At 42.8% G+C, this 21,900-nt stretch overlaps 1 long non-coding RNA gene across 4 annotated transcripts in view; it reads left to right on the top strand.

The window, feature by feature from the left end:
• LOC123569064 (uncharacterized) overlaps nt 1-20,275 on the top strand; it is a 104,252-nt gene extending 83,977 nt beyond the window's left edge. The window contains exons 2-5 of one of the 4 annotated variants that reach the window (XR_010581671.2): nt 7,449-7,623; nt 15,328-15,423; nt 18,253-18,357; nt 19,482-20,275. This is a non-coding gene — a long non-coding RNA (uncharacterized lncRNA). Of the gene's footprint in view, nt 1-4,250; nt 4,454-7,448; nt 7,624-15,327; nt 15,424-18,252; nt 18,434-19,481 lie in introns of those variants that run through there. The other 3 variants (XR_010581670.2, XR_010581672.1, XR_012424954.1) reach the window with 3 other exon arrangements.
• Nucleotides 20,276-21,900: the final 1,625 nt, after the last annotated feature.

Consider the following 21,900-nt stretch of genomic DNA (forward strand, 5'->3'; position numbering starts at 1 on the left):
TTGTTTATAACTACCCCTCCCCCACCAAAAAAGAAGATGATAAATAGATTCAGCTGGGTTTTCCTGTCCTGAACCTAGAGAGGCTACCTCATTTTTTTGGTTGGGTATTCTTTTGTCATTGAAATCTCCCTCCACTCATTTTAAACAATCTCTCTGACATGTGGAAAGGCAAAAGAGAAAGTCATGTTAATAATTTTTAAAATGTTATTTCCATGATATGTGAAATTGTTACGGGCTCTTTGGGGGTCATTTTTCTGGCCGGAAGCCTCTGTGGCCTGTGGCACCTTTGCCTGAGTTTTGCTTGGGCCTGCTGGGCTCATTTTGCCCACTGAGCCTGGCAGGCAGTGCTCAGCTCACGCTACTGGTCTGGATCCCATGCCTGCCAAGGGCGAGTCAGGCATGGAATGGTGAGGGGTGTGTAAGTGAGCGTGGGATCTGGCCACTGCAAACAGACATGCCAGCTGCTATAGCGGGTTGGGCAGCTCTGGGTGCCAGCATGGGTGCTGGCTCTCTGCAAGGCTGCAGCCAGACTGGCACTGGGGAACATGGTGGCGCCTGGAAGCTTGGAGACACCAGGGATCACAGGGCCCCAAAGAGGGAGTCACAACCTTGGCTTGGGGAGCTCCTAGGTCTGGGATCCCGGAAGGGCCACAGCAGCCCTTTGTTTCTTCTCTTCCCCCACAGTGTGGTGAGGAAGGAGCATGTCTCGTCCTGTTGGTGTTACAGGCTCTTTTAGTCTTGCCATGTGGTGGGTCCCAAGTTCTTGTCTTGTGACCAGGAAGAATGAGGTACACAGACAAGTGGAGGGTGACCAGGGTGAAGAGGAGCTTTATTGAGTGCTGGAACAGCTCAGAGAAAACCCACGGGGGGCAGCTCCTTTCACAGCCCAGGTGTTCTGATGAGTGTTCAGCTCCTAGTACAGAGAGTAGCTCCTCTCTGCTAGGCAAGTCATCCCAACAAGTGTTCAGTTATCAGCAGCGAGGGTAGTTCCTCTCTGTAGCTGGTCATCCTGTTCTCCGCGTGGCTCTCAGCAGACATGGGGCCCTAGTGGCACCTCTTTGCAGCTGGTCGTCCCAATGTCTGCTGCTCTCAGCAGAGAGGAGGCCCTGGAGTGGGTAGCTCTCCTCTGCAGCTGGTCGTCCCAACATCTCCTCAGCTCTGGCTGAGCCTGGGGCTTTTATGGGCCTCAGAGGGAAGGAAGTACACCCTTGTTGGTCCATGGGTGGCCATGGGTGGCCTGGAAAAGGCATCACAAATTCCCACTCTGGTCCATGGGACTGGCAGCCTGGCCCCCAGCCTTCAGGCCCTTACTGGCCTGAAGGTGGAGCCTCATCAAGGACCCACCCCCTTTTGCAGGGAAGCCTGTCTGCTTCCTGCTGCTGTTCATGGTGCCAAGAGGCACCTGCAGGCCAGCACCAAGCTGCCCTCAGCCCTACCTCAACTTCCCTCCTATGCTTGTTGGCACAGAAAGCCTGGCAGGGGCTGAGGTGGCAGGAGGCTGGCATGTCAGCACTGTCCCAAGGTGTGCACACCTGGCTGGGGTGCAATAGCACCTGGGCATGGCCTCGACTTTGCCCCCAGATTGGAGTCGGTGCCGACAGCAGGGAGAAGCCACACAGCGGGAGCAGGCACTTCCAAGCCTGCAAGGATGGGGCCTTCCCAGGCCCGCAAGAGTGCAGGGATGCCTGGTCCTTGCAGCGGCCCCATGGGGGGTGGGGCTCCTGCCTGCTCCCTGGAGCGGAAGGCCGGGTCTGCAGCTGGGGTTTGGGCGGCTGCAGCTCTGCCCTGGAGGGCAGGCCTCCTGCCTGCTCCAATCCCTGAGAGCACAGGAATGCCTGGGTCTGCAGCTGTGGCCAGGGTGGCTGCAGTGGCACCTGGGGAGCTCCTGCCCCAACACAGAAGGGTGGGGCTCCTGCTTGTCCCTGGCTCCCACCAGCTCTGTGGAGCCTGCAGCCCCGGTCGCATCTCCCTGTTCCAGCCAGTGTGATGACAGTGGTGGCTCCAGATGGCCCGCTGCTGCCATCAGTGTAAGTGAAGTAGGCTTGGTCTTAGTGGTGTGTGGAGGGGCAGGTGAAAGGTGGTTAGCCATGAGCTTCATCTATAGCAGTACTTCTCAAATTTTCATATATCCCATATATCCAAATCACCTGAGGATGTTGCTAAAATGCAGATTCTGGCTCAGGAGAGCTTTTAACAAACTCCCAGTCAATGACAATGCTGCTGGTCTGTGGACAATACTTTGATATGCAAGGTCTTAGAGGACAATTTGTACATTAAAAATGTGTAGTAAAAATGCCCTCAAACAGTTCCTGGGCCAAATTTGGGTTTAGCAAGCAGTTTCCACACTTGAAAAATGAGGCGATAATGTTAGGGTATTGCTAGGAGAATTTCTACAGGGTGTCCAGCATAGGGGTCTCAAACTCAAATACTTCCAGGGCCAGACTAGGGCTGGGTGAAGACCATGAAGCTGGAGAGCCTCTGCCTGCCTGCAGGGGGCACTGCCACAGAACTCTAGCTCATGGTTGCCAGGCAGAAATGCTGGCACAGGGTGCCCATATTAGCCAATTTTTTAAGATAAGTGAAATCAAAGGATTTTATGTGAAATTCTCTGATTTCTAAATGTTTTTAATTTTTTTCTCAAACACTCTTGAAGCTAAACAAGACAAGTCCGTTGGCTAGATGCAGACTGCAGGTGTTTGCTTACTCTCTCTGGTCCAGTATTTTGCTAGGCCCTTGATAGATATAAAAGAAGAGGATGTGGGTTCAGCTCTCAAGATGGGCATAGCTTTGTTGGGAGCTAAGATATTTGGATAGGAAATAGCCAGGGAGCAATTCAAAGGCATGTGTCTGTAAGTGAGAAAAAAGAAATCCAGGCCATCTAAAGGAGCTGTGAAATAAAGCCAGGATGACTTCAGATACTATCCCGTAGCTGAATCTTGTGATGTGTGGAAGTGCCCTATGTTTGGGAAGTATCCTGTTTACTTCATCTTCTTGGTTAATTAGTGCTGATAAACAGTGTAGTTATTTCTGCTCAGTACCGACTTTGATAGTTAAGCAGGTAATAGTTATTTGATACAAATCTGTTCAAATAAATAAATTAATCTGCAAACATTAGTGGAATCTGTCATTAAACACCATAAGAAACAGAGAGTCTTTGAAGAAAGAAAGTAGATTTCCTAAAAGTCGTATGAAATAAATTACCTTCAATACGATGGAAACAATATACAGAGCATTATGCATCATTATCTGAAAATGGAGTCATGAAAATGTATTTAAATAAATAAATGGGATGTGGTAAGCTGAACAATAGTACCCCAAAGTTATCCACGTCATAGTCCCTGGAGTTGGTGAATTTGTTACCTTACATGGTAAAAGGGACATTGTAGATGTGATGGAGATAAGGATCTTGAGATGGAGAGACTATCCTGGAATTTCTGGGTGGGCCCAATACATTCACAAGGGAGAAGCAGTGTGGTCAGAGAGGGAGACGCTGGAGGATGGGGCCAGGGCCAAGGAAAGCAGGCAGCCGCCAGAACTAAGAAAGGCGAGGAAACAGATTCTTGCCTAGGACCTCCAGGAAGAACAAACCCCCACTGACACCTTGATTTCAGTCCACTGAAACTGACCTGAGAATTCTAACCTCCAGAAGTATAAAATAATAAATTTATGTGGTTTTAAAGACTAAATTACAACATAATGGGGTTGGTTTGTTACCAACCCATAAAGCGATGGGTGATTTGTTGCAGCAGCAATAGGGAACTAACACAGATGGTAAACACACTTAAGGCGGGAATCATGAAAACGCTTCTAAAGTTTTGAGAGTTTCCAATATAAACAAAAGGAAGTTTTTGTTTGTTTGTTTGTTTTTAGATGGAGTCTGACTCTGTCACCTAGGCTGAAGTGCAGTGGTGCGATCTCAGCTAACTGCAACCTCTGCCTCCCGTGTTCAAGCAATTCTCCTGCCTCAGCCTCCTGAGTAGCTAGGATTACAGGCATGCACCAACATGCCCAGCTAATTTTTGTATTTTTAGTAGAGATGGGGTTTCACCACGTTGGCCAGGCTGGTCTGGAACTCCTGACCTCATGATCCCCCCACCTTGGCCTCCCAAAGTGCTGGAATTACAGGTGTGAGCCACCACGCCCAGCCCAAGGAAGTTGTTTTCTATTAAAGCTATTCTGTCACTTGCTGTCCTGAAATTTTTAGTAAACAGATTTCTTCTTCTTTTTTTTTTTCGACACGAAGTCTCACTCTTGTCCCCCAGGCTGGAGTGCAACGGCGGGATCTTGACTCACTGCAACCTCCACCTCCTGGGTTCAAGCGATTCTCCTGCCTCAGTCTCCTGAGTAGCTGGGATTACAAGCGCCTGACACCACACCTGGCTAATTTTTGTATTTTTAGTAGAGATGGGGTTCCACCATGTTGGGCAGGCTGGTCTGGAACTCCTGATCTCAGGTGAGTCGCCTGCCTCGGCCTCCCAAAGTGCTAGGATTACAGACATGAGCCACCACGCCCGGCCTAGTAAACAGGTTTCTTCTAATGCATTGACTTTATTGACGTGCAAAATGACAGTGACACTTTTATTACATTTACATGTGGTGAAATTATGTCAGAGAAATAATATCAAATGAGATAATAAGCATAAAGTGCCTGACACATAGTAGGTGCTTATTAAATGTTAATTTCTTTCACTTGTCCTTATAGATCATAGAGTTTAAGGTATGCAAGTAAATATATATGCATGTTGATATTATGTTTGAAGTTTGTTCCTTTATCGTGTAACACTTATTTTATTGTATGACTTGGGTGTACTAAAACCTTAATTTAGCACATTAATATTATACATAAAATAATGAAACTAGGCTTAGAAAACATTAGGCAATTAAAGAGTCAATCTGAAACAGATGCAAGAGTGGGACGAAATTTACTTATTTTTGACTTAACGGTTGCCAGAATTAATGAAATCACAAATGTGCATACTTTCCTTTTCAATTTGAATTTTTAAGTGCTTATTGTTAGCAGTTAATATTAATTTCATGCTAAATGAATCACTATGAAATATGAGGGAAACTATTTTTAAGACGTGCTCATTTAAAAATGTAACTTACTACTTTCTGCAGGCAATAAAAATGTGTTACATTAGTTACAACACATCATAGTTCGTGGGAGGCATGCACTGAGTAAGAATGCATTTTTTACTGAACTAAAGAATTGGACTAAAACTAGCTTAAGGTTCTTTTGAAACTGTGTGTCATTGCTCAATGGAAAAATGACAGATTTTTATTTTCTGGGAATTCTGTTAGATTGCACAAGGATAGTTTTTTCCCTCCATTCCACAATATTCACGGAATTTTAGTAAGTAGGCAAGAGAGTTTACTCTTCTTGCCTCCTGGTCTGGTTTAGGTCCTCCCACAGCCTCTTTTTCAGAATGAAACTTGCTACTTTCTTGGGCTTACTAATTTTGACAACTATATATCTATTGATTTATGCTGCAGGAAAAGCAGACTTCAATAAATTAAAGGAAAATTCCCTTCACTCCGCTAAGCTTCACAAGGGCATAGAACATGCTTTTTTCCTTTTTTTTTTTTTTTCATCCCGTTAACCCCAGACCCTACTATAGTGCTTTGGCTGAGTTCTGCTGCCAGCCACAGAGACCTGAAATAACAGTAATTTAACCAAAATAGAAATTTGTTTGTCTTTATTATGTGAAAGAAAAATCTTGGTGAGAGGTGAAGTCAGCTGGACTTCCTGGGTTGAGCGGGAACTTGGAGAACTTTTCTGTCCTACAAGAAGATTGTAAAATGCACCAATCCGCACTCTGTAGCTAGGCTTGTAAAACTCACCAATCAGCACTCTGTGGCTAGCAAGAGGACTGTGAAATGCACTGTGCTCCGAAATCAGTGCTCTGTGAAATGCACCAATCAGTGCTCTGTAAAATGCACCAATCAGCGCTCTGTAAAACGCACCAATCAGCGCTCTTTAAAACGCACCAATCAGCGCTCTGTAAAACGCACCAATCAGCCCTCTTTAAAACGCACCAATCAGTGCTCTGTAAAACGCACCAATCAGTGCTCTTTAAAACGCACCAATCAGCGCTCTTTAAAACGCACCAATCAGCGCTCTGTAAAATGGATCAATCAGCAGGATCGTAGAAGTGGCCAATTGTGGGGAGGATTGAAAAAAGAGCACTCTCATAGGACAGAAACAGAACATGGGAGGGGACAAATAAGGGAATAAAAACTGGCCACCCCCCCCCCCCCGCCCCCCTAGCCCCCGCCCCCGCCAGCAGCGGCAACCCGTTGGGGTCTTTTTGCTGTTTCCAATAAACCTGGCTGCTGCTCCCTCTTTGGGTCCGTGCCCTCTTCCAGAGCTGTCACATTCACCGTGAAGGTCTGCGGCTCCATTCTTGAAGTCAGTGAGCCCACGAACCCAACAGCAGGAGGAGACCCAGTGGAAGGAACCAACTCTGGAAACATTGGGGTCCCAAATCACTAAGCTAAAGTGGAAGGTCAAGCTGGGAACTGCTTAGAACAAACCTGCTTCTCATGCTATATAAAGCCGCCGCTCTGCTCAGGGAGGTAAATGCCTATCTGCTTGCCTCCTTTGGCAGGACAATCAGAAACTCGACAGAATGCACGTGGCCAGACACGGTGGCTCACGCTGGTCATCTTAGCACTGTGGGAGGCAGAGTGAGTGATCACTTGTAATCGCGAGTTCAAGACCAGCCCAGCCACAGCCAACGTGGTGAAACCCCACTCCACCAAAAACGCAAAAATTAGCCGGGTGTCGTAGTGGGCGCCTGTAATCCCAGTTCCTTGGGAAGCTGAGGCAGGAGAGTGACTTGAACCTGGGGGATGAGGTTGCAGTGAGCCAAGATTGCACCACTGCACTCCAGCCTCAGTGAGGAAGTGAGATGCCATCTCAGAAAATAAAAAAAAAAAAGCACTCATTTGTCTCTTATCTACCTATGACCTGGAAGACCCCTGCCTGCTTCGAGTTGTCCCACCTTTTTCTGGACCAAACCAATATTCATTTCACATAGGTGGATTGATGTCTCATGTCTCCCTAAAATGTATGAAACCACACCGTGCTCTGACCACCTCAGGCACCTGTCGTCAGGACCTCCTGAGGCTGTGTCATGGGTGCGTGTCCTCAACCCTGGCAAAATAAACTTTCTAAATTAACTGAGACTTGTCTCAGATATTTGGAGTTCACATTTTGGTAACCACAGAGGGATTCTGAATGGAGATGCCTGTGACGTTTGACAAATCTCCCATTGGGGCTTGGGACCAGCATGAGCCAAATTTATGGTTCAAACCAATAGGACAATTTGCTGAGGTCTGGGGGCACCCACCTCCAGAGAATCCCTGGTGTCCCGAAATTTGGTTGTGATGTAAAGTTTATTTTTATTTTGCTATACAACTCTCTCTTTTTTTTTTTTTTTTTTAAGAGTCTTAACTTGCTTCCAACAAGGAAGGCAAGATGTACTGCTCCCATGCTGACGGAAGGCAGGTCACTCCTTTATGAAGTTTGAGCGCACTCTCAGGCGGGAAGAAGAATTTGGGTTTTCTTTCCCTGCTTCTAGGACGGTTGAAAGCAGTCTTCAGCCTGAGACCTATCTCCAGGTCGGTATCTGAAGTGGGGTTTTGGCTTGGCTAAAGCTCAGCAACCAGCTGGCCTTAATTTCTCCTGACCGTTAGAGTGCTCAGTGATTGTATTGTTGGGTTTGTTGTTGTTTGTTCCGGTTTTTCTCCCATCAGATTTGACCAACTCTACGTGACTGGTCAAATCCGAGTGAGAATTCCAAATTATGGGTAACAAACCCTCTCTAATTTGGCTAAAATTCCTTGCAGCTGCAAAAGAGGGAGGCGGGGGAAGCAAAAATCCATGTTGTGTTTGCTTTCTGCCTTAATACAAAAACAAATTTCTTTTGTTTACTTTTCTTCCAACCTGGACTTCCTTCCCCCTTTGCCATCTGCAGTACCAAAAAAAAAAAAAAAAAAAAAAAACATTCTAGAAAAGGCTTCTAATGACTGGAACCTCTTTAAAGAATTCAGAACAAAGGTGTCACTCAGCCCTTTTGGGCTGTTCTATTTTCTTTGTGGACTTTCAAGAGTCATGGGCAGATTCTTCTTAGGTCTAGAGTGCTGTTTTCCTCTATTGCATGGCCTGGCCTCTTTCGCTTTGGGGGTACCAGAGATGACCTTGTACTGTGAGAGGATTTGCCCTTGGCGTGTGTAATGGCGGACAAGAGCTACAAAATAGGGGTGGCTGAACACAGTTTACAGGAAGTGGTCTTAGCTGTTGTTTTTTATTTCTCTCCTAGAAAGATGTTTAAGGATCCTAATTCTAGTTAGGAGATGCATTCTAAAGGGTCTTCTCTATTGCCTTTTCTCCCGAAATTAATCTTGATTCAGTTCGTCTGTATGCATTTGCGTGAGGAACTGAACTGTTGTTTTCATAGGTAAATGAGAGATTGAGTTTTCTTCAGTACCAAAGAGAAAGAGCATTTGCTTCTCCCAGCTGAAAGGTGCCCCTAGGTGATGGAGGGGGAGGGGCTTATGTGCAGTGGCCCTACAGGGAAATCCCCAACAAAAATTAATTTTAAAAAAAGGCCTGCCCAGGAAGCACATATAAGGGCTGATCATTCAGCATTTTGATCCCTCTCAGAGGCCAGGGATGTCTGGAGAGAGAAAACAAGACACGTGAAAGGGTGGAAATAACTCTGTGGTGACACACTGTGTAGTCCTGCCCACAAGCAGCACATATCAATCCACCACGCAAAAACCTAGGCCACAGCTCACAGCTCGGTTCCTCCTTTTAAGAAAAGAAGTGGGAAACCATAATCTAAGAATGAGGAGAAAACAAGGAGAATGACCCCCTTTCGAGCACTTTGTAGATTTATAGCACCCCTACTTGCCATAGTCTATGTAAAATGGAACTAATATGGTCTTTATGCACAATTACTTTAAGGAAAAAGAGCCCTAAGGTTGATCTGCAAGCTGTAGAGTTCCTAAGTTCTTTCTTCATCTATTTTCTCTTCTTTTTTCCTCTATTTTCTTTTCTTTTTTTCTCTATTTTCTTTACTTTTTTTTTGAGACAGAGTCTTGCTCTCTCGCCCAGGCTGGAGTGCAGTGGCGTGATCTCAGCTCACTGCAAGCTCTGCCTCCCCGGGTTCACACCGTTCTCCTGCCACAGCCTCTCGATTAGCTGGGACTACAGGCACCTGCCACCACCCCTGGCTAATTTTTTGTATTTTTTAGTAGAGACAGGGGTTTCACTGTGTTAGCCAGGATGGTCTCTATCTCCTGACCTCATGATTCACCTGCCTCGGCCTCCCAAAGTGCTGGGATTATAGGCATGAGCAACTGTGCCCGGTTATTTTATTTTCTGCCTGCTTTAAATCTGCTGTTATTTTTCTATTAAGATAAAAACCACTGTTTGAATCCAACAGGTTTTTTGTTTGCAAGCCAGTGAATTTGTATTTATCTCACGGCTAAAAGTTCTGAAGTAAAAGCTATAGGGTGTATGTGTGTGTGTGTGTGTGTGTGTATTTAAAAGATATTTATAATTTCATGTTTAATTGGCAATTAAATCAAATTTCCCTCTAGCACACCAGACTTTTTCTCTTTGTACCATATGATGTAAATCTTGCTATTTGATTTTCACCTGAGTTGGTTCCTTTAATATGCAAATTTAAGGCTACTTAGCTGACAACTGGCTAGGGTAGTGAAAACAGGTTATCAAGAATTTGAAGGTTGGGCGCAGTGGCTCATGCCTATAATCCCAGCACTTTCGGAGGCCAAGGTGGGTGGATCACCTGAGGTCAGGAGTTTGAGACCAGCCAGGCTAACATGGCGAAACCCCATTTCTACTAAAAATGCAAAAATTAGCCAGGCATCATGGTGCACACCTGTAATCCCAGCTACTCGAGAGGCTGAGGCAGGAGAATCGCTTGATCCTGGGAGGCAGAGGTTGCAGTGGGCTGAGATTGTGCCACTGTACTTCAGCCTGAGTGACACAGCGAGACTCTGTCTAAAAAAAAAAAAAAAAAAAGGAAAAAAAGAAAGAAAGAAAAGAAAAAAGAATTTGGAAGTCTAAGATAGGAAAAGAAAAAGCTCTTACGAATCTATGAGATGTATTTCTATCGACATGCCTAACACATCTATGTATTTATGTGTTGTGTACACAGTGTTTCACTACTGAAAATATATAAAGGAACTCCAATTAATTGGCTTAAGAAAGTAAAGGTGGTTGAACCAAATATTTTATCAGGAAAAAAGAAGACTAGTCAAATGCTTTTTCAAGTTTACATAAATTAAGTAAAATCTTTTAATAAATAAACTAGCTTTGAAATTATTGGTGGGCCGGGCGCGGTGGCTCAAGCCTGTAATCCCAGCACTTTGGGAGGCCGAGACGGGCGGATCACGAGGGCAGGAGATCGAGACCATCTTGGCTAACACGGTGAAACCCCGCCTCTACTAAAAAATACAAAAAACTAGCCGGGCAAGGTGGCGCGCGCCTGTAGTCCCAGCTGCTCGGGAGGCTGAGGCAGGAGAATGGCGTAAACCCAGGGGGCGGAGCTTGCAGTGAGCTGAGATCCGGCCACTGCACTTCAGCCTGGGCGACAGAGCGAGACTCCGTCTCAAAAAAAAAAAAAGAAATTATTGGTGAAGTAATGTTAGAAATGGGAATTGCCAGTATATATTTTTGTTTGCATTTGTTAATCAAGCAATTTCATGCTTATCTCTGCCAAATCCTATAGGGTGTCAAAATTTGGCATAGGGGCTACAAAATTACAGACCCAGCCCCAGCCCAAGACAGAATGATCTTTGCTTATGTAATTTTTTTTTTTTTTAGACAAAGTCTTTCTCTGTTGCCCAGTTTGGAGTGCAGTGGTGTGATCTCAGCTCACTACAACCTCCACTTTCCAGGCTCAAGTGATTCTCCTGCCTCAGCCTCCCAGGTAGCTGGGATTACAGGCACCAGTCACCACACCCAGCTAATTTTTGTATTTTTAGTAGAGATGGGGTTTCACCATGTTGGCCAGGCTGTCTTGAACTCCTGACTTCCAGTGATCCGCCTACCTCAGCCTCCAAAAATGCTGGGATTACAGGCATGAGCCACTGCACCTGGCTGTAAGTTTAATAAATACGACATAGATATAGGTTTAATGAAAATAGCTACATCTTAAATTTAGTAAGATTACCATAACTTCTAATCTTGTGACTTTAGGCAGTCTAGTCCACAAGCAGTAAGGTTTGTTTTGGGAAAGGACTGTTATCATCTTTGTTTCAAAGCTAAACTGTAAACTAAGTTCCTCCCAAAGTTAGCTCAGCCTATATCCAGGAATAAACATGAACAGCTTGGAAGTTAGAAGCAAGATGGAGTCAGTTAGGTCAGATTTTTTCACTATGTTAGTTATAATTTTGCAATGGCAGTTCCATAACTTTAAATGAAGACTATTGTAGTTTTCATAAATAATCTAGGTAAATGATTAAAATACAATAATTAACCAAATGTAATGGGATAAATACTTGTAGACAAACTCATCATAATTTAGAATCTAAAATTATATTAAATTAAATAATAGATATTTCATTATTTGGGTATTTTCCAATAAAACTATATTATAGGAAAACATTATTTCAAAAAAGTGTGTCCTTTTTAAAAAGGTGAACAATTTTTGTCTAATTCAAACCTTATATAAATGGTACATATAAAACAAGGTAAAAGGAGCCAGGAAATAAGAGAGAGGTAATGCAGGTTGTAAAAATAAAGAGGTTTTTTTTTTTGGTAAGAAGCTTAAAGATAAATAATTTTATATGAGAAAGAATCTTGTATGGTAAATTTAGTCCTAAAATAAAATGACTGGTTGTTTAACAAAGAGGGATGTTCAGGACAAACCAGAAAGTCTAAGCATGTCATGAATAGTCTGTGTAAGTCACAATAAGAGGATTTATATTAAAAAACCCAAAACTTTTTTTTTTTTTTTTTTTTTTTTTTTTTTTTTTTTTTTTTTTTTTGAGACGGAGTCTCACGCTGTTGCCCAGGCTGGAGTGCAGTGGCGCGATCTCGGCTCACTGCAAGCTCCGCCTCCCGGGTTCCCGCCATTCTCCTGCCTCAGCCTCCTGAGTAGCTGGGACTACAGGCGCCCGCCACCGCGCCCGGCTAATTTTTTGTATTTTTTAGTAGAGACGGGGTTTCACTGTGGTCTCGATCTCCTGACCTCGTGATCCGCCCGCCTCGGCCTCCCAAAGTGCTGGGATTACAGGCTTGAGCCACCGCGCCCGGCCTAAAAAACCCAAAACTTTTATATGATCAAATTGTCTATTAATTAAAGGGAGATTGCAGTGTTCTTTCTAGAGATTGGGCTTGATGTAAAAAAAAAAAACAAAAAAAACCCAAAAAACCACTTATACACTAAACAGTTGGTTAGAACAATGGATTTTTTTTTTTTCTCAGGAGTCTCACTGTGTTGCCAGGCTGGAGTGCAGTGGCACAATCTCAGCTCACTGCAACCTCCACCTTCTGGGTTCAAGCGATTCTCCTGCCTCAGCCTCCCAAGTAGCTGGGACTATAGGCACGCACCACCACGCCCAGCTAGTTTTCGTATTTTTAGTAGAGACAGGGTTTCTCCATATTGGCCACAATAGTCTTGATCTCTTGACCTCGTGATCTGCCCACCTCGGCCTCCCAGAGTGCTGGGATTATAGGCATGCACCACCATGCCCGGTCAGAACAATGAAATTTTCTTTTTTTTTTTTTTTTTTTTTTGAGATGGAGTCTTGCTCTGCCGCCCAGGCTGGGGTGCAGTGGCCGGATCTCAGCTCACTGCAAGCTCCGCCTCCCAGGTTTATGCCATTCTTCTGCCTCAGCCTCCCGAGTAGCTGGGACTACAGGCGCCCGCCACCTCACCCAGCTACTTTTTTGTATTTTTTAGTAGAGACGGGGTTTCACTGTGTTAGCCAGGATGGTCTCGATCTCCTGACCTCGTGATCCGCCTGTCTCGGCCTCCCAAAGTGCTGGGATTACAGGCTTGAGCCACCGCGCCCGGCCAGAACAATGAAATTTTCTTGAGGGGTTGACTTACTTTTAATAAATTACAAGAGATTTCTTTTTCTTTTTTTTTTTTTGAGACAGAGTCTGGCTCGTCGCTCAGGCTGGAGTGCAGTGGCATGATCTTGGCTCACTGCAATCTCCACCTCCCAGATTCAAGTAATTTTCCTGCCTCAACCTCCCGAGTAGCTGGGATCACAGGCACGTACCACCATGCCCGGCATATTTTTTGTATTTTTAGTAGAGAGGGGTTTCACCATGCTAGCCAGGCTGGTCTCAAACTCCTGATCTCATGATCCACCCGTGTTGGCCTCCCAAAGTGCTGGGATTACAGGTGTGAATCACTGCGCCCAGCCTAGAGATGTTAATTTTTGTTTTAACCTGATTTTCAACTTTTATTGCACCTTGCCATTTTTGGTTTTCTCTCCTCTTTGAAACGTTGAGATATAGTAACACTCTCCAACTCATCTTTCAAGTAATATAAGGTTTTTTTCCTCAAGTTCTGTTTGTTGTGGCCTGATGCTAACAATATTTTCTTAAAGGTGTAAGGGAAATGTTTTCTTCCAACATAATATTCTGTGCAGTGCAGAAGCTCTTCTCTTTTGCCTTTTAGGAACTGGCCTAATAGGTTTTATGGTTTATTGAAACAATTCCTATGCCATTATTATTAAGTTTTTGGTTTCCTTAGGAAAAAAAAAGAGATTAAAATGTATTTTTTTAAATTAAGGTTATTACATCCTTGTATCTTTCTGTATGGGCTTTTAAAATCCTTTTGACATTGAGTTACAGGGCTTCCAGTACTGGGTCTAAAAGGACACCAAATCCTGCTAAATCTTAAACTCTGACAGCAATTAAAGCCTCATCTTCAGGCCTCATAGAAAATATCTATCAAAACAAACTGCATTCCTGAGACACAGGGTCAGAAATTAAAGCTATTCCACAACTCAAGGATCGGGGACTATTGCAGAAGATGTGGGTGTGTGAGAGGGTAAGGGCCAATTTTGAGAGATAAGATAAGGTCAGTTTTTCTGTAAATTAACCATTAATGTTAAAGGCACTCTGATGCAAGACCATCATATGCACCACTCTGTCAGATTAACAAGGTTTTCTTGAAGCATTAACCACCTCCTTAATAAAGGTTATGAAGGTTATAAAAGGCTTATGTAGGTTATATCTTATGGTCAAGATAAAAATCTTATAGATTGTTCATAAAATTTTGAAAAAAATTTAGTTGGCTTCATGCTGTTTTTATTAGGACTTATTGTTTGAAAAATTAAGTCTCCTCTCTCAAAGAATGAAGGTTTTCACCTTTTTTGGAAATTCTTGAGTTATCACTTTGGTCAAATGAATGACTTATTTTACAGTGATGTGTGATATCAAGTGTTTTAAACCTTTGATATTTGACAAACTTTCTAAAATCAAATGATAAATGTCTTTTTCTGATCTAATCCCTAAAGTCCAAAAATGACATAATTTGGCTTATTGGTATAAAAATTATACAGGAAACATTGTCAAATGTGAAATGGTGTTTAGTTTTCTTTGGGCTGTATTTGTATAATTATGTTATTGGTATGTGTTCCAAAATTAGGGGAAACGCCTATGATTCTGATATGTCTTACTGTACATTATCAGTAATAATTATAATTGTTAAGTTAGATTATTATGTGCCACAGAGATAACAAATTTCCTTGTCAACTGCGTCTTTGACTATGGCTGCCCTAAAACTTTTTGTCATCCTCAGACAATTGTCTCATTTTGGTCCTCTTTAGAAGGTGGCTTTATAATCAGCTATAAAACTCTAACAGGTGCTCTTGAATATAAGTTTCTGATAACTTTGGAAATTGTGACATCAGAATAGGAGAAAAACTTTTGGGATTCATGGAGAACTGAAATGTTTATGAATATCAAGCAGAACAGAAATTAACTACATGGATTGAACTAATAGAAAACTAAAGTAATCTTTTTGACTTTTTGCTTACAACATTTCTCATCCTTTGTTTTGTTTCTTTAGAGTCAGAGAAACTTTTTTTGAGCTATTAACAGCTTTTAACAATTTAGTACACTTCTGTGAACAAAATTTAGAACATATTTGTTTCTGTCTACCTGATTTCTCCAGAATTTGGAAACCATTTGTGAATATTCTTAACTTATGGCAATACAGTTATTTGCATAAGTGCAATAAGAATATGTCTTCATTTATAACAGAACACAATTGGTGAAACTGGTTATTTTACCTAGGCTTTGACTGGAATGATGTGCTTTCCTTTAAGGAATCAAACTTGACTTATGGAGCCAATAAAAGCCCCTTGGGAAAACAGGCCTCATACCTTGTCTACACAGCCCCTGTACAGGGTTCGTGACCTGTGGTAAGTAAATAATGTAACTTTCTGACAGGCCCAGGAGCCCCAAGTTTATCTTGGAACCTTAGAAGTAGAGAAATTCACCAACTCATAGGTATTTGATGGTATAAATCCATGGCTTGGCTTTAAAAAAGTCTTATCTGAGATTCCTTCTATGGAACAAAGTTCCATCAAAGACAATTTAAAAGGCTATGTAAACAAATAATTATTCTTGCTCCACTGTATACAAATTGTCATTTCAAGTGTAATAAAGCAAATCAGTCCTACCATGATTTGGCTGTAGTAAAAATGGGAAACTGGAGAGAGAAAAATTATGTTTCAAAAACTATAGCACACCTGTTGTTACATTTGAGTCTTGCCTAATGCTTTCCAATGTTTATTATTTTCTATAGTTTGGGCCGAATTCTAATTTTCCTTGGCTATAAGTCTTCAAAATCATGTTTTCATTTTTTCCTTCTTTTACCCCCCATTTTTCCTAATTTGGAGTCACTGAAAATTAAGCTGCACTTTTGTAAAGCCCTGCAAACTGAAGCTAGACAACTTAAACTTCAGAAGAAAATAACAGCAACCTATTTACATACATAATCCACTTTCATGCCTACCTACTGATGTATGCACTTCAGAATCATATGGCCTGTACCCATTTTCCAAGCTTGTTCTTTTGTTTGTTGTTGTTTTCTTCCCTTTCCTCCCGCTATTTTCTCTTCATAAAACATAACATTTCACAACCTGGTAAAAATGAACTTTCCTAATAACTCGGGACCTACCCATTGAGGAATAAACCATGCTAGCCATCAGAGATCAGACAAAAGTTGAGACCAGAGACTCATTTTCTTCTAAAATTACTTCTACTAAATATTTCTAAAAAGAAAAGGGGGGAAATATGGAAGGAAAATAAATCTGGGGGCCCCAAGATCACTAAGGTAAAGGGAAAAGTCAAACTGGGAACTGCTTAGGGTAAACTTGCCTCCCATTCTATTCAAAGTCACCCCTCTGCTCACCGAAATAAATGTATATCTGATTGCCTCCTTTGGAGAGGGTCAACAGAAACTCAAAAGAATGCACCCATTTGTCTCTTATCTACCTATGACCTGGAAGCCCCCTCCCCACTTCAAGTTGTCCCACCTTTGCTTTGAGTCATCCTGCCTTTCCTGGACCAAAACAATATTTATCTTACATATGTTCATTGCTGTCTCATGTCTTCCTAAAATGTATAAAACCAAACTGTGTTCTGATCACGTTGGGCACATGTCATCAGGACCTCTGAGCCTGTGTTATGGGTGTGTGTCCTCAACCTTGGCAAAATAAACTTTCTTTTTTTTTTTTTGAGATGGAGTCTTGCTTTGTCACCCAGGCTGGAGTGCAGTGGCACGATCTTGGCTCACTGCAAGCTCTGCCTCCTGGGTTCACGCCATTCTCCTGCCTCAGCCTCCCCAGTAGCTGGGACTACAGGTGCCGCCACCTCGCCTGGCTAGTTTTTTGTATTTTTAGTAGAGGTGGGGTTTCACTGTGTTAGTCACCATGGTCTCAATCTACTGACCTCGTGATCCGCCCGCCTCGGCCTCCCAAAGTGTTGGGATTACAGGCGTGAGCCACTGTGCCCTGCTGGCAAAATAAACTTTCTAAATTAACTGAGACCTGTCGCAGATATTTGAGGTTTTTGCAATTATAAAGTCCAGAGTTAGGCAAGCCAGGTAACTCTCATGATTACTAGGGACCCAGGGTCCTCCTTTTTTTCTCTTTTTTCTTTTTCTTGTTTTCTTTCTTTTTTTTTTTTTTTTTTTTTTTTTTTTTTGAGACAGCGTTTCACTCTTGTTGCCCAGGCTGGAGTGCAATGGCGCGATCTCGCCTCACTGTAACCTCCGCCCCCCAGGTTCAAGTGATTCTCCTGCCTCAGCCTCCCAAGTACCTGGGATTACAGACATGCGCCACCATGCCTGGTTAATTTTGTTTTTTTTTTTAGTAGAGATGGGGTTTCTCCATGGTAGTCAGGCTGGTCTCAAACTTCTGACCTCAGATAATCCACCCGCCTTAGCCTCCCAAAGTGCTGGGATTACAGGCATGAGCCACTGTGCCCAGCCCTTTTTTTTTTTTTTTCTCTGCCATCCTCATTCCATGACTATCATCTTTAAGAGTTGTTTACAGTCCAGGATGACTGGAACTTAAGCCCTTCAGCCCTTATTCTAACTAGGAAGCAGGAGAGAGGGGAAGAAGGCTAAATATCTCCTGGCCTCTGGTCTTTCCACCTTTTCTCTCTCACTGGCGACAGCTGAGTTGCTGGCCACCCCTAGTCAGAATGGAGTCTGGGGAAGGTGGTCCCTTTTATTGGGCACATTGCCATGCTAAATAAAAGCAGTGTTCTGATACTAACAAGGGGAGGAAGTGGTAAAATGAGATGAATAAAAACAATGTAATGAGTTTTTCATGAAATAAAACTTATTCAATTTAGAAGACTGCTCTTTGAGACTTTTTTCCTTCATCTTAAAGTTAAAAATACATTTCTTAAAAAATGAAATTATAATTATGGCAGACTTTTTTCTCCTAAGGTCTTTACTTGACCAAATAAAAAGTTGTTAACTCTGTTAACTTCTAATATTATGGACATTTTACTGGCCCCCTCCACTCCAAATCCAAAATTCTAGACAACTCCTGCTTTCTTTTAACTCTAAAATACTTAGATCTGTGTCTTTCATACAGCCTAGCTTTGTGCTTTATGCTTGGTAGTGATTGTGTGCAGAACATGCCACTCCTAAATATGGCATACTGACATTTGAAAACATGGCAGAAGCTGGAAGGTCACTCTCACCTTCTCTCCTCTCCTTTCTCCTGATGCAGGTCATAAAACCTTGGAATGATTTTCTGAACTTTCCATGAAGCAGGTCCTAAGACCCTCATGTAAGAAGTGCTGCCTATATCCACAGTACTGTATCCACCGGAAAGGTACTTTCTTATCTCTGAAGACTGAAGGGTTACAGAGAAAAATCTGAACAAATAAACCTTGCTAAATTCTCCCCCAGTTTATTCCCATCTTTGTTCAACTATATCTCCCCACAACTGTCACTCTTCATGAAACCCAGCATAGAAACACACAAGTTTAACAGCTGCTCTGGGTCTTCCTTTCCTTAGGAAGGCTCCTATGTCATGGGAAACTTACATGCAACATCTATGCTTTGCTCTTGTTAATCTGTCTTTTATCATGGAGGCCTCAGCCATGAACCTAGGATGGGTACGGAAAAGCTATTTTTTTGTTCCCTATAGTAATCTCGCATTAGGTGTCTATTGATTAATTTATCAATTAAATTAGGCTCAGTCAAAGTGCTGATGCCCAGTGACACAATGAAGAGCTGCCACCTCCAGGTTCTTAGTCAGGGCTTGCTTTGCAGTGAGGGAGAGAAACTCACTGAAGTCAGCATAGGTAAAGGGGTGATTGTTGCAAGGATATGGGGGAATCTTGTGGACCACTAAGAACAGAAAAAAAAATATAGTCAGTTTACCTTAAAATTGGGCTTAAAAATAAAAAATAAGGAATGGAAGCTCCTCTCTCTCTCACATAATAAATAATAGCCTTTCAACCTCATTTTGCTTTTCTCTGCCAGCCAACTTTCTTTGCTACTTACATTTTTTTCTTCCCCCCATAACTCCAGTTGGCATGAGGGCTTTAGCTCCTGTTGTATAGAGGTGTTACAGTCTCTCAGTGTTGCAATTCCAAATTCCCCAGCAATAGTTTGATTCGTTCAGCTAGGGTCAGGCTACCATCCCTGGTTCAATTAGTGTGGCTAGCAATGGAGGCTCTAGTACAAACATGTCCTCCTAGGTGCATTCTTTCAGCAGAGCCTAGGGAGTGAGCATGTCAGGGGTAGAAGGGGCAGATTCCCTGCAGCATTTATAATACATTTCCCTTTTTCCATGAATTTCCATCCCTGCAGCCATCCCTTCCTTGGCCTATTCCCCTTCGGGGTGGCAGATCAAAGCCCTGCACTATTATCTGCTCCATTTCTTAAAGTGTTTCTGGCACAAAAAAATTCTCATTGTTCTCTTCTCTAATTCAACTGACATTTCCTCAGCAGGAATGTTTTAATGGGAAAGTAATGTGGTGATGAGAGTGTAGAAGCCTCTGGGATCACCTTACCCTGTGCCCTATCTCCAAGTCATCAGCCCGGCCAGGAGCAAGAACACTGTAAGTACGAAGCCACTGTGAATGGAGTTGAAGTCAGGTTCCACCCTCCACTAGAAGAGATGGCTCTGTGCGTGAGTTCCTGTATCTGTGAAAGTAGAGTATTACCACTGTGGATTACATAAGATCACTGTGAGAATCAAAGGAAATAACCCAGGCTAAGGAGTTAGCCCAGTGCCTGGAACTTCAACATGCATTATTCACAACTGAGGCACAAGAGGCAAATATCAAAGCCATGGACAAGATAGTGTTAAGGGCGTGATGGCACGTGCCTGTAATCCCAGCTACTCGCGAGGCTGAAGCACAAGAATCGCTTGAACTAGGGAGGCGGAGGTTGCGGTGAACTGAGCTGAGATCATGCTACTGCGCTCCAGCCTGGGCCACCGAGTGAGACTCTGTCTCAGAAAAAAAATTTGAAAAAAGAAAGAAAGAAAAGATAATGTTAAATGTTGGGGTGCCAAATAAGGACTGGAAACCAGGTGGGTGGTGTCTGAACTAATTCTGGAAGTAGGAGTCTTGGTGCAATGGTTTCCACAACGTGGATTCTAAGACAGTTGATTCTGTTTGTTGAACTTTGAAGGAAGGTTTGATAATGTCAGGAACTTGGCAGCACTCAGCCAATTGTGTTGTTTTCCTCTAGCATGTAAAGATTTAATGTAAACAATGTAATAATTTTCACCTAAATAGGCCATTTTTCATTTTTGCTACATGATTTGTGATTGGGTTCTATACTCTGCAACCAAAACTGTGTTTCAGAATAACACATATGTGGGCCCGGTGACCCACGCCTGTAACTCCAACACTTTGGTGCTGCTGAGGCGGTGACCCACGCCTGTAACTCCAACACTTGGGTGCTTCTGAGGCCGTTGGATTGCTTGAGCGCAGAAGGTCGAGGTTGCAGGGAGCTGTGTTTGCACCACTGCACTTCAGCCTGGGTGAGAGTGAGACCCAGTCTCAAACAAATCAAACCCCATACACACACACACCCACACCCCGGATCACCCATAATCAATTTTATGATTCAATTAAAAAGAGGGTTTGTATTGAAGTATCTGTTTCTCTGGAAACTTTCCGGGCATTTTACAAAGTGAACATCTCATTATTGCTTAAAATATTATTAAGATAGGTCCATGTATATGAATGCCAGGCAAAATGAATCCCTATAAATTTAAGTTTGGATCTTTATGCTATGTATGCTTCCCATTTAGGTCTAAATGAGGCCTAAACATGGTGTCATGTCATATACTGCAAAGTTGGATGAGCCTAGCAATTCTTTATTAACCACTGAACTAAAGACAGAAAATTGGGATATGGCAAGACATCAATCATTAACAAACACTAAAAATGATTTTTCAGCAAATATGTAAAAGGATGTGGGTACCAAAATCGATAGTTTCTCTAAAGAAATACATACTTGACTTGCTTCCTTTGCTGGTAAATGCAGAACTTAAACACTAGCTCACTCTCGATTTGTTACCACAGAGGTGACTTTCTCATGGTCAAGGTACCACGATGCGTGCCCCTCAGGCATGTATCTCCCTACCCAGGACTTGCTTTTGATTTATCCACGTCACACTATGCACACATCAGAAACGCATCGACCTCTCTGCTGTAAAACAGAATGAAATCATGTCTTTTGCAGCAACATGGATGGAGCTGGAGGCCATCATCCTAAGTGAACAAACTCAGAAACAGAAAATCAAATACTGCATGTTCTCATAAGTGGGAGCTAAACGATAGGTATACATGCACATAAGAATGGGAATAACAAGACACTGGGGACTCCAAAAAGGGAGAGGGTGGGAGGGAGGTGAGGGCTGAAAAATTACCTATTGGGTACAATGTTCAATAGTTGGGTGACAGGTACACCAGAAGCCTAATCCCCAACATTACACAATATACCTATGTAACAAACAAGCACGTGTACCCGCCCCGGAATCTAAAATTAAAAAACAATCAAAAAGCACCGACTTCCTTAACTGGCAGGGAATAGTTTCAAGAATGGATTTAAACACCGAATTCCTTAATGCAGTTGCAGATTCTGCCAGTTTTGTCTCAACCTCTGGATCGGTTCCTTTTTGTAACTACCTTTAATTCTTAAAAAGATTGTTGCTACCGCTATGCTACATACTTATTGTATCACTTACAAATGTATAACCTCTGCAAATTAGTCTCTGAATTGAAAGTATTCATTGGTAAAATGGGTATTTCTTCACCATAGGAATAGTTGGAAGTGTTTAAATACTTGAGAGCTATTTTTATTACAAGCACACATAGCTTTGTGGTGGTGTTTTTTGAGACGGAGTCTC

This window comes from Macaca fascicularis, chromosome 15 (genome assembly GCF_037993035.2).
Source record: "Macaca fascicularis isolate 582-1 chromosome 15, T2T-MFA8v1.1".
Classification (NCBI taxonomy): domain Eukaryota; kingdom Metazoa; phylum Chordata; class Mammalia; order Primates; family Cercopithecidae; genus Macaca; species Macaca fascicularis.